Source organism: Hippopotamus amphibius, chromosome 6 (assembly GCF_030028045.1).
Source record: "Hippopotamus amphibius kiboko isolate mHipAmp2 chromosome 6, mHipAmp2.hap2, whole genome shotgun sequence".
NCBI classification, from domain to species: Eukaryota; Metazoa; Chordata; class Mammalia; order Artiodactyla; family Hippopotamidae; genus Hippopotamus; species Hippopotamus amphibius.
The window spans coordinates 89,919,496-89,931,954 of NC_080191.1; the positions used below are offsets into that span (position 1 = coordinate 89,919,496).

The following is a 12,459-nucleotide window of genomic DNA, read 5'->3' on the forward strand; positions in this document are numbered from 1 at the left end:
ACCACTTTCCAAAATAAAAGCATAGTCTCGATTCCAAAACCCACTTCATAGCCTTCCCGCACCATCTATATCCCGCACTAGAGGGGTACATTTGTTACAATTGATGAACAACATTATCGCCCAAGGTCCATAGTTTACATTAGGGTTCACTCTCGGTGTTGGCATTCTGTGGGTTTTGATGAACAAATAAGGACATGTATCAACTACTATAGCATCACACAGATTATTTTTACTGCCCTAAAAACCTCTGTGGTCCTCCTACTCATCCCTCCCTCCCCTCTGACTCCTGCAATCACCGATCTTTTTACTGCCTCTTTAGTTTTGCTTTTTCCAGAAAGTTATACAGTTGGAATCATACAAAGTCTTTTCAGACTGGCTTCTTTCACCTAATAATATGCATTTAAGTTTATTCTGTGTCTTTTCATGGCTTGATAGCTCATTTCTTTTTAGTGCTGGATATTCCATGGCCTGGATGCACCACAGTTTATTCATTTACCTGCTGAAGGGCATCTTGGTTGCTTGCAAGTTCCAGCAATTATGAATAAAACTGTTAAAAATGCCCGGTTTTAGTGCACTCATCAATTTTCAATCAATTTGTGTAAATACCAGGGAATGGGCAATTGCTGGATCTTACGGTAACATTTGTTAAGTTATGTAAGAAACTACCAAACTGTCTTTAAAGTGCAGTGCCATTTTGAATTTTCATAAGTAATTAGGTGGCATTTTATAATTTGTTTTCATATCAGTCACCAAAACAGCAGTCCATCAGGTCCATCCTCTATGTGACTCTGTGTTCAGCATGTGGTCACACTCTCTCTTTGTCTCCTTTTTACTCTACTCTGCTTCTCTCCCTTCTAATAAGCTCCATACGAACAAGAACTACATACATCTAGTTTACATCTATTCTCCAGGTTGATGCCACATAATAGATTCTAAGTAAGTCTTTGTTTAACAAATGAACAATAACATGGATGAGACAATACATGTTTTGGATATAATTAATCATATAATAAATTTGCAATACTTAGGCTGTTGGGTGCAATGCCATACATCATTAAAGATATCATAAATTCCTTTCGGCCATAATGGTTAAAGTGATTTAAAATATCACTTGAGCCATAAGCTATCATGACAAGTAGTTATTATTTGTGAAGCATTGACTATATGCCAGGCCAAGTGTTTTAGATGTATTACTGCATTTAATGTTTAAAACAAACTTGTGACATAAGAAGCATAATTATCCTCATTGTGCAAATGAGGAAACAGACTCAGAGACTCTGAAACACTTAATCAGAGCTGGGAAGTGTTAGAATTACATTTGTCCATCAAATCCAAACCCTATACTCATAAACGCTAGGTCAGAAAGATTTTATTCTGCGTTCAACTCTAGTTCAGGACCTTTTCACTCTGAGCTATGCTCAAATTTCTCTTGTCAAAAACAGCCTACACTAAAAAAGGACTCATATCATTCCTACAAAAATCCTCTTATATTTTTACACCAAAATTTCTTATTTCACATGCTTCTTATGTTCTAACAAATGGAACTGTGCATTTTACATCTACCAGTTGATTCTATAAATAATTAAGTGCAGGGCTAGGCAGCGGGAGGAAATATGATAACCCACATCCACTGCATTTCTTTGATGATAAAAACCAGTCTCTCTGTTTCCCTGCTTTTTCTGGCACTGCCACTGAGAACAGCAGGATTTTAGTGCTTCCCTTGTGGCCTGGGAGTCTTTTTTTATTCATACTCAATGCACCTGGTTTAGCATTTTTTCCCTTAATTAAAAATAAATGAAACTAAGAAAAGACTGGCTCTTCAGGGAAGAATAAGACCTGTTGCTCGTCCCTCTCCATGTGGCACAGGGGCTCTGGGGTTCAGCTCATCATATTTTGTTTGCTGCATTTGATTTATTTTAGGTGTTAGATTGTATCCTTGCACCATAGTGCTTGATTTGTTTTTATCTTACTTTATATAACAGTTTTCATGTCATTTGCACTTGCATTTTCCAAGAAAAGGGAGGATTGAATGCATAGGCTCAGAACTTGAAGATCAGCTTCAAAACATTCTAGCTATAAGCCTAACCCACTTCAATCCAAAGAGAGAAAGATAACATGTCTTGTCAAAGTGTGTTGTAGAAAACAGGCTCTGTATCAGATATCAGATTCTAGTGTCCAGAAGGCATCCTGTTTAATGTTTTAAAATGAAGATTTCACCTTTTGTTTTAAAGGTAAAATGTAAAATAATCAGTGTTTTGATGAATTGATGTGTGTCATGCACACAACTGTGGTTGTTTTGTTGGTGTCGAATAGCATCCCAGTGAGAGAAAGAGGTAAATAAAAATGATATTTATTAGCTAATGTGTTTGAATAGAGTTATATATACATGATGCTATAGAGGTCAAAATAAAGATACAGAGCCCCCAACTTGATTTGATTATGTTGGTTCAAGAAGAGTTCCAATAAGAAAGCAAGCCTGAATGACAGGGGTCGCAAGTATGACTGGGATATGTGGAAGTTTCCCCACAGAGGACAGGTAAGGAAGGTTGCAAATTATTTACAAGCAATGCACAGGGCTGGGTGTGAGGGTGTTGTTGTTGTTGTTGTTGTTGTTGTTTTTTTTTGAAAAGCATTATTATACGTATTTTAGCACTTCTTTAGGACTTGATTTACAGAATTACTTGAGATGTGATTTAAGGAATTGAAACAAGTAAAGGAGAGATAACACATGAATAGAAACAGTATAACACAGATTAGAAAGAGGTGAATGGCCTAAGGTGTAAACAAATAAAAATTATTGGGATTCAGAGAATGAAGACATTATTTTTATTGCAAGGATTAGGAAATGATTCATGAAATGAGTGTCTTTTCTTGTGAACAATAGTTTAACACTCTGTGACTAAGGAAAGATACCCTAAATTGCATAGGCATATGGTAGTAAGAAAACTTTCTACTTGCCAGCTCTCAAATGACCACTGGGAAATACAGGGTGTTCACATTGGTGAATCTATAGTATCTGCTAGTTTCATCATTCTTACTAAAACAGTAGGTTATCCCAGGGCGTTTGACTTCTGAGATATTTTAGTGGCTCTTTTTCTTGCACATACTCAGGGCTCTGAATCAGATAACAAATTCTAGGACTGGTGAGTCATAGACAGTGGCCTCAGAGAAGTCTTCAACATTCTTGGTTTCAATGTGGGGGATGGGGTTTGGAAACCACAATTTGGAGGATGCTATTAGCATTAGGAACCCAGAAATGTCATTGTATGAGCCACACTGATAATTTGCACCTGTAATAATTATGATAGTTATTAAACAATTCTGATATGATGGCTGACAGAGTTGATTGTCAATATTGTTGTGCTGAATTAAATTAAATCAGATACAAATTATTTAAATTTAAATTAAATAAAATGGTATTTCCAACATGAACTGTGACACAAATAAGCCTATAACTTTAAAATTCAAACTACTTCAGCTTTCAAAGCCCAATGATTATAATTAACCAGCACCTCTTTGATTAGGATTACAGAGATGAAAAATAATTGCATATAACTGAATTCATCCATCATAGAAAGTTGACAAAATACCTCTCATTTAAAATTTGGAGGTACCCTATTCAAGTGAATCTTCTATCAAAATATAATATATTTGTTGCTATATGGATTGTTTTATTTCTAAAGATTGATCTGAACTTAGTTTTCTTTTTTATATGAGAACAGTAGAAGAGTATTCAGAGCAAATTTATTACAAAGGTCGTTTTAATACAATCTTTCTATAACTCCAAAAAATATGTTTTTTTTTAAGTACAGGTGCATTTACCAGTACAGAAAAAGGAGGAAAATGTTTAAATATCTTTATTATAAACATATTAGAAATACATTATTTATGTACATTGCTCTGAGTAATTTGTATGTATAATTAACTTTCAAATGTGTATCAATTATCAAATAATTCTTTCATTTGACAATTAAAATGTGGTCCTCAAATTCTGGACCCATTTTACTCCACAGGCTTTTTTGTCACCTGTGAACTTCAATGAAAACCAAGTAATATGAAGATCTTGTCCAAAGACTCCAGTTCAGCATTTCTAATCAATTTGAGTTGACTAGATCAAAGGCACTTGGTCTCCAACTCATTAGAACTATTACTCTCTTCCTTCAACCCAATGTAAAGCAGCCTTATTTAGCCAGTACTGATGTACAGGGGACCCTTGAACAACATGTGTGAAAAGGTGGTGAGAAATGAGAGTAAGTTTTAAGAAATGGCCAATGGCTTTGTGTGCTAGGCTAAATCATTTTTCTTTGTTTTCCTAGTAAACCACTGATGATTTTCTACGCTGAGGAGTGACCTGGTCAGATTTTATTTTAAACGCTAGCCCTGGCACACGTTCCACCAGCACAAGAGGCAATGGGACCTCCTTTCCATTGGCTGTACCCCCTCTAGGACTTGCTAAGAACCCATAGAGCCCTCACTCAGGGCTCTGTTGTCATCGGTACCCAAAGCCCAGGAGTAACCTCACACGTGTTTAAGTATGGTGCAGGGGATGTTGCTAAGTGACCTTGATCTTACTTAACTTTCCAGTTGTTAAAATCAAAGAATTTATACATTCTTCCTAGCACATCTTTGTTTAGGAGCGTTAAGTATTCCTTAACAAGAGACCTTGCAAAAGGGAGAGATTGTTTTTCTCGAGGGTAGAAGCAGCAAATGGAAAGTAGAATAGTACCAGCTGTACTTTTTCATCTGTTGCCTCTGGTCTCAAGACAGACTGTTCACATGATTCAGGCTCTTATTTCTCAGAGAAAACTTTATCCCCCTTGTAAGTCAAGAATGGCATCTATTGGACTCTCATATTTGGTCGCTTGCATTTCTTGTCACATAAGGCATGTGAAGGGCCATTTGTGTTTCACACGTCAATTACACAAGTCGTGAGTGGAAAAACTTATATTGTGCAGGATCAACTACTTAATGTATAGAGACAATTTTGTAAATATTATTTATATATTCGTTCAATAAACTCTCATTGGCTGGCAGCCAACCAGCAGTGTGCTGAGTAGAGCTCAGAATGGGACGGACATAGGCGTCTACCTTGTGGTGTCTGTAGCAAACCAGAAAAGATACAGCAATTAAGGTAATAGACAAATGAAAATAAAAGTCAGACTGTACTTAGTGTTCTGAAGGAAAAGAAAAAGCTGCAGTGAGAGAAAAATAACGCAGAGGACAGAGAAGATCTCTCTAAGGAGGGGACACTTAAATAAGACCTGAGGATGAGAAGAAACCATCCAAGGGATGAGTGAGAGATGGACGTGCTGTCAGGGGTCGTAAGGAGGAAGACACTTTGCCCCACATGAGGCAGTAAAAAACAGACAGTGTGAGTTGAGTCCAGTAGGTATGTGGGAGCAACGGAGAAGATATGTCTGCAGAAACAGGCAGAGTCAGATTACATAATGAGTCACAAAGAATGGAAAACAATTTGAATTTTCTTCAAATATATAATGGAAATATATTTAAACATTTTTAATAGGGGAGTGATGTGATCTTATTCAGATATTTAAAATGTCCTTCCTATTCTGTGAAGAAGGGTCTGGAAGGAGGTTAGAAGTATGAGTGAAGAAACCAGCTAGACCACTACAATTATTTTATGAAGTATTTCAGAGGCTTGACCTATGGTTGTGACAGAGAAAGTTTAGAGCAAAGACTATATTTAAAATACATTGTAGAAGAATTAGCAAGACATGGCATTGAGTAGGTGTGTTAGTTAGGACAAAGCAGGAACTCAAAGATAGCTTGAGCAATAGAGCGAAGGTGATAATTTCCTGAGCGGAGATGATGGTTACAGGCACAGGTTAGAAGGAGCAGTTCCACACTGTAACATTGTGCATGTTAATACTAGGTCCCCATGAGATATTTAACTAGTGATGCTACATAAGTCACTGATTATATGAGAAAATTCTGCAAGAGGTGTGAAGTGCAGATATAATTTGGGGACTCATCAATATACAGATATCTTTATGGTTTTTTGAATAGATGAAAATGCTTCTGGGGAAAATGTAGGAAAAAATGGAAAATTGAAGATAAATTGCCAAGGGACTCCAAATTAAAGGCCAGAATGAAGAGAAGAAGCCAAGAGAGGGAATGGGAGTAGGCAGAGAAATAGGAAACATGAGAGAAACCTAATGTTTCAGAAGACAGTGGTTGATTCTGTTAAATATTGTCAAGAATTTGAATAAAATGAAGACCCTAAACTGTGCTTTGAATTGAACAGCATGTTTGTATTTCTGGAAATGTACAAGAGTATTTTTACTGACATGATGGCATGATGGCTGGATTAGAACGGCTGGAAGAAAGAATGGAATGTGTGAGAGATTTAGCCGATATGTGTCTCAAAATATGTGCCTAGAAAGGAGAAAAGAAGTGGGGAAGTAGCTAGATAAAAATGTCTCTTCAAAGAATGTTAACTTTTAGTTTTTTCCAACAAATGTTTACTGACTCCCAAACATGTAACTATGGACCAGAGATCATACTAGCCCTGGCCATTCAGCAAAAAGTGGAACAAACATAGCCCACTGCCTAGGGCACGTTTAGTTTACTGGTAAAGATATACAAGTCAAGTTGGCATGCAAACTGTCATATAATTAACAATCGTGATTATTGGCATGGACTCTATATATTGATTTTATGTAGGAAATTCTAGAAAGCTAGAAATAAAAATATTTCATATAAGCACAAAGTATGTCAATATTACATATTTTACACCAAAGTATTTTTAATGTTTGATCTCTGATCATTAACATAGACTTTTTTCTTATTATGGGTAAATCATATCAATCTTCAGAATATCATTCCTGCTTTCAGGTTGACACCCACTTTACCTTTCATCTCCCCTTCAAGTTAGATAACTGCATACACAAATCTGTCTCCTATCCTCTATAGGACAACAGCACTGAATCAGTGTCTTAACCAGAAAAACACAGAAATTACCTCCAGCATTTGCAATAGAGGGAACTGGTTACAGAGGTGAGGGAAGAGCTGAGATCCAACCAGAAGTTAGTGCAGTAAGCAGAGATTAGCCAGGGTGTGAAACCACCACAGGCAGGATGAAAGGAAGCAGTGTCCATGGGTACAGTGTTTCCGGAGATTGTAGGTGCAGGAGCGGAGGAGCAGGGCTGCTGTCTGTGACCCCACCTGCACACTGAGAAAGGGGTGGAGATGTCTAAGCTTCACTCCCCCTCCCAGCCTCTCCTGTGACCCTAGTGCTTCCCATGGGTGGAAGCTAGCTGATGAGGAACCCAGGAAGTGCAGCCTGCAGGGGCAGGACTCCTTGCAAAGCCTGAGACGGGAGTGGGGAAGAGGGGATCTGAGGGCACAAAGGCCCAGAACGGAAGCAAACAAAAATTGTAAACCACCCCAGGTGGTGCTTGCAGCACTCACAGGCCCACTGCTTGGTGAGCATGTCCCCAGGACCGGAGAGGACCCAGAGTCTTCCTGTTTACTGTGTTGAGGTTGGTGGCATGATGCATTAGTCTTCCATTGCTGCAGAACAAATCACTACAAATTCAGCAGCTCAAGACCTCCCCCCCCATTTATCAGCTGTAGTTCTGTCAGTCAGGAGTCAGCTCAAGGTCAGGGTGTCAGCTGGGCTAAGTTCTCTGAAGATTGGGTGAAAATCTACCTCCAGGCTCATTTCTGCCCTCGGCAGCATTCAGTTCAGTGATGTGTGCTGGCTGGTTGTAGGTCTGAGGTCCCTGTGGCCAGGCTGGCTGCAGTGGGAGGCTGCTCTCAACTCCTAGAGGCCACTGGAGTTTTTGGCCATGTGGCTCCCTCTGTCTTTAAACCAGCAACAAGGCTCAAATCAGTTTTATATTCAAATCTCTGGCTTCCTCCTCTGTGACCAGCCAGAGGAAACCCTGCTTTTAAAAGGCTTATGTCATCTCCCTTTCTTGAGGTCAACTGCACCACGTAAATCACTGAACCTGACCCTGCAGTGAATCCATTGTGTATTATGCAGGGTCTACACACTGGTGGTGGTGGGGTTGGGCTAGGTGGGCAGGAAAGCGTGAGGGCCATCTTAGGATGTAGTATTTTGCCTACCACAGACAGGACAGTATGAAGTTTCAACTTGTAATTATCACCCTTATCTAACACTTTATGGGAAAGTTATACTATCTAGGTGTGAACTATTGGTTATTGATCTTGTGATTGGACTGTGATTTGTCACTTGTGGCCTGAGAATTTTAGGTAGTAATTTGAGGCAGTTAAATTTTTATAGAATTGGAAATGATGTAAATGATGCAAAAGTTTGCAAAAAAGCAGAGATCATTTAAAGAGAACTAGAGTTTAGTGAATCTTTCCTAATGAAACATGATCATTGCAATTAGCATAAATTGAAAGTTTCACTGTCAATAAACCTGGGAAGAATTTATTGGTCTTCAGAACTGTAACCAATGGGGCAGCTAAACCTGTACTTAGAAACCGATTTACTTGGTTACTTTATCCTGATGTTTTCTTTATGATTCTATAAGGAACACTATGCTGTGAATTTAGCACACCAGTGATCTGAATTGTTTCTTCTAATTATCAAAAAGATATTTCATTTTAAGAAGGCACATACTACCCAGAGAAAATTTTCAAAGAGCAACAAGCTGCAAGTGGGTAAATCCAGTGTCATAGTTTGGGAAAGTTAGTACATAAAAGCAGGCTGCCATCATGGTTGTGTAACCTGTGAGTTGCAGCAGATTCTGCCATTAGAAGAACCCACCCCTGTGCCACACACCCACACATACAGTCCAATCGTCTGCTGCTGTTGACTTGAATATTTAATCATGTCTCAAAAAGGAGGTTTATATTTTTATTTGCACTGGTCTCCACAAATTATGTACACTATTATGTTTGCTATATAAACAATGACATATTAATAATGTATATTTCAATAGTGTTGGAAAAATTCAAGCTCTCAATTATTTTAGTAAACTTTAAAGAGTAAATTTGGCCCACTAGTTCTGATGAGAGTGGATTAATCCACAGAATTAAATTGATACAAAACTGATTGTGATCACTGGGATTTTTGTTGCTGTTGTTTGCTATATTATATACTCATCATTTCAAGTAGAAAATAAGGATGAAGCAGAATATTACATTGTCAAATATTACTATCAGTAGAATGAAAAATGATCTGCTGGGTTGGAAACTCATTTCAGGTAAGAGACACTGTTTTGCCCAGATCTTAAAACATTGTTGGTATCACTAAATTTGATCAATAGTGGCGTTTGATAAACAGGCTGAGTAGAGGAACGTATTAATTGTTATCTAAAATAATCAGCTGTAGGGTAGAACTGATCACAGCAAATGTTGAAGATGTAACAAGAAGCTAAAATACAGTGTAGCGATTGTGAGTGCGGGCGCAGGCTGCCAGCATGAGCCCTGCCTCTGCCACACTGCAGCTTTGTGCCTAGAGCAGTAGGGAGAGGGGCTACCGCTTCTTTTAAATCATACTTTCTTAATTAACAGAAATGATGTGAGTACTTCCACCTCAGGAAAGGCTCATATTTCCAGCTTCCTATGCTATCCCCACATTTGGATGGCTGGTAAATTTCTCAAATTTAAAATATTTAAGTAGAAATCTGGATCTACCACCATCCCTAACTGGTCTCCACCAGCGCTCTTCAGATTAGTAAGTGGCACCTCCTCTCCCCCATTAATAGGAACAAAAACCTAGGAATCATTTATGAACCTTCTCTTCTCACTCCAGACATCAATCTATCAGCATATATCATGCTCCACCCCCTGAGTATCTCCTGATAGTACCCGTACTCTCTCTACCACGACTTTCACTACAGGCCAATCTATTTCTGTCTCTCACCAAGACTACTGCTAGCTGCCAACTGTGTCCCAGCTTCCGTTCTTTCCTCTCTTCAAATGCCCTTAGTAGCCTGTCATCTACATAGCATTAACATAATATTTAAATAATATGTCAAACCATATCATTTTTCTACTCTAAATAGTAAATATTCCAATGGCTTGCCATCACACTCAGAATTAATTCCAAATTCAAGAACAAACAAATAAACAAACAAATCATCCTACACGATTCCTCTTCTGGCCATGTCGATGACACTTCCTTCCACTGATGGCCTTCCGTCTTTCTTTTTATCTATACTGCCCATCTTGCTGTTACTCAAATATACAAATCATATTTCTGCCTTGGGGCCTTTGTACTATCATTCTTTTTGCCTTGAATACTCTTTCCTTAAATATTTACATTAATTCAGATTCCTGATCAGAGAAGACTTCCCTGACCACTCATTTAAAACAGCCCTCCCTGTTTTTCCTTATTATTTATCTTGCAAAATTTTGTCTTTAAGCCAATTATTACTAATTAGTATTAATTAATTATTCTGATTGCTTTACTGAAATACCAGCTATATGATGGGAGAAACTTTGTTAATCTTGGTGACTAGCTCATTCCCATAATTTACAACAGTCACTGACACACAGAAATTGACCAATAAATATCTGTTGAGCAAAGACATAGAGAGCTACACAATGTCCATTAAAACGTGGATGATCGTATTCTCATAAAGCTTTGACTCAAAGAGTCTTAATGCATTGTTTTCCTTAAATATAGAATCAGAAATAAAAATATATTTTTTAAAGTCATGAAACTTTGTAGAAATGATGAGCATCATCTTGGCACATACTGTTTCAATAAATATCAGTGAATAAAACGTATAATGGTAGGCACTCAATACATATTTGATAGATGAATGAATGAGTGAATGAGGATGTATTGGTCAAATAAGTTGCTATGGTAACCACAGAGTTAAGAAAGAGATATACAGAATTAAAGGCTTACTAAATTAAAGCAAAGCTGAATATTTGGAATGTTATATCTTTCAGTGTAATCAAGCAGATATGGAAAAAGAAATGTTCAATCATTTATGAGGTGCTTTTTTAAATTTAATTATCTTGTAGCTAACAAAGAATACTATCAGAAAGACCAGGTGAGGTAAAATTGACATATTAGCAGGGAAAACGTTAGCTGCTCTAACAATAACCTCCACAATTTTGCTAGATTAATAAAATATAAATTTATTTTCCATTCACATGAAGTCCAAGTGAGTGTTTCTGATTTCAGATATTCTCCTTCAAATAGACATTTAGGAAATTGAGTGACTTCCTTTTGGTGGCTCCCCATATTTAATATGCTTTTTCAGAGGTCAAAAGACAGAGGGAGAGGCTGGAGAATCACACGTGGTACATTCACACTTACGTGGCCATAAGTAAGTCACATGATCACAGAGTCCCAAGAGTGACCGAGACATGTAATCCAAGAGGAAGAGGAAATAGGTTCAGTGAACATTTAGTAAGATTTCCCATGGAGTTTGGGATTTAAGGAAAATATGGAAGTTTCGCTAAGACAAATTGTGTTGGCATATGTGTATGTGTGTGTATGTATAAAGAAAGAGAAAATCCAAACAATTAAAATCTATTTGGAAGTACATTAAAAAAAAACAAAAAAAAATGATTTTAAAAGTTGCTAGTGCTTGGGAATGTAAGAGGATGTTTCCTATCAAGCTCAAAACTGGGAAAGTAAATTCAGCTTTGAGAGTTAAACTCTAAAAGCAGCACAGAATGGATGTGAGCCTAGGCATGCAACATCGGAAAGAGGAATATGGCCTCCTGGCTGTTGCACCTAAGTGTCCCCTGGAAGATGAATGCATTAACACATCAACAATATAACTAAGAGAGAACACGTGAGAGTCGCAGAGACAAATGTCGCAGTGTCAGTGTCAAGTTGCCTAATAGGAAGATAACTTTAATCAGGGATATATCAGTGAATACCACATAGTCCAGATCATTCTTCTGCCCGTATCTTAGCCTGATGTTGTTAAGCATTCAAAAACCTAGTTTTACATGTTCTGATCCAATGCACATCAAAGAAACCTGTGATTCTTGGGTAACTCTGCTGACATGGAGAGAACTTGTTGATCACAGGGTCTTTGAGGATCCTTAATCCTGCTGTGGTGATTACTCAAGGTAGTTAATTACAGCTTCTGCTTGCGATTCTGGAGGAGAAAGCTGACTATGACCATGCACATATTTACGAGCTGTGTAACAGCTAGATTTTCACCTTAAGCTAGCATATTGGCATTCTGCTTTCTATCCTAGTTTCGTGTACATTTTCATTAATCTGTGAAGTCCTTCTAGGACTTGCTTTTTACCCTTGAGTGGAGAAAAGGACAATCTCTTGGTCTTGAATGTGTGGAATCATAATAGATACGTTTTTCTTGGTGTTTATTCCATCACTTCTAGCTTCACTTTTTATTATTTTCTACATGTTATAGTTCTAAGGTAGTTACATAACATGGACCTTTGACCTTTAAATACTTTAATATGTGAGTTGAAAATGCATACAGGACATGTAACTGTGAAACAAATAAAAAAGGGATAACTAAAGCA

The 12,459-nt window shown here is 37.6% G+C and overlaps 1 protein-coding gene across 1 annotated transcript in view; it reads left to right on the forward strand.

Moving 5' to 3' along the window:
- EYS (eyes shut homolog) overlaps positions 1 to 12,459 on the forward strand; it is a 1,676,468-nt gene that overhangs the window by 834,301 nt on the left and 829,708 nt on the right. The gene's annotated exons all lie outside the window — the stretch shown is intronic.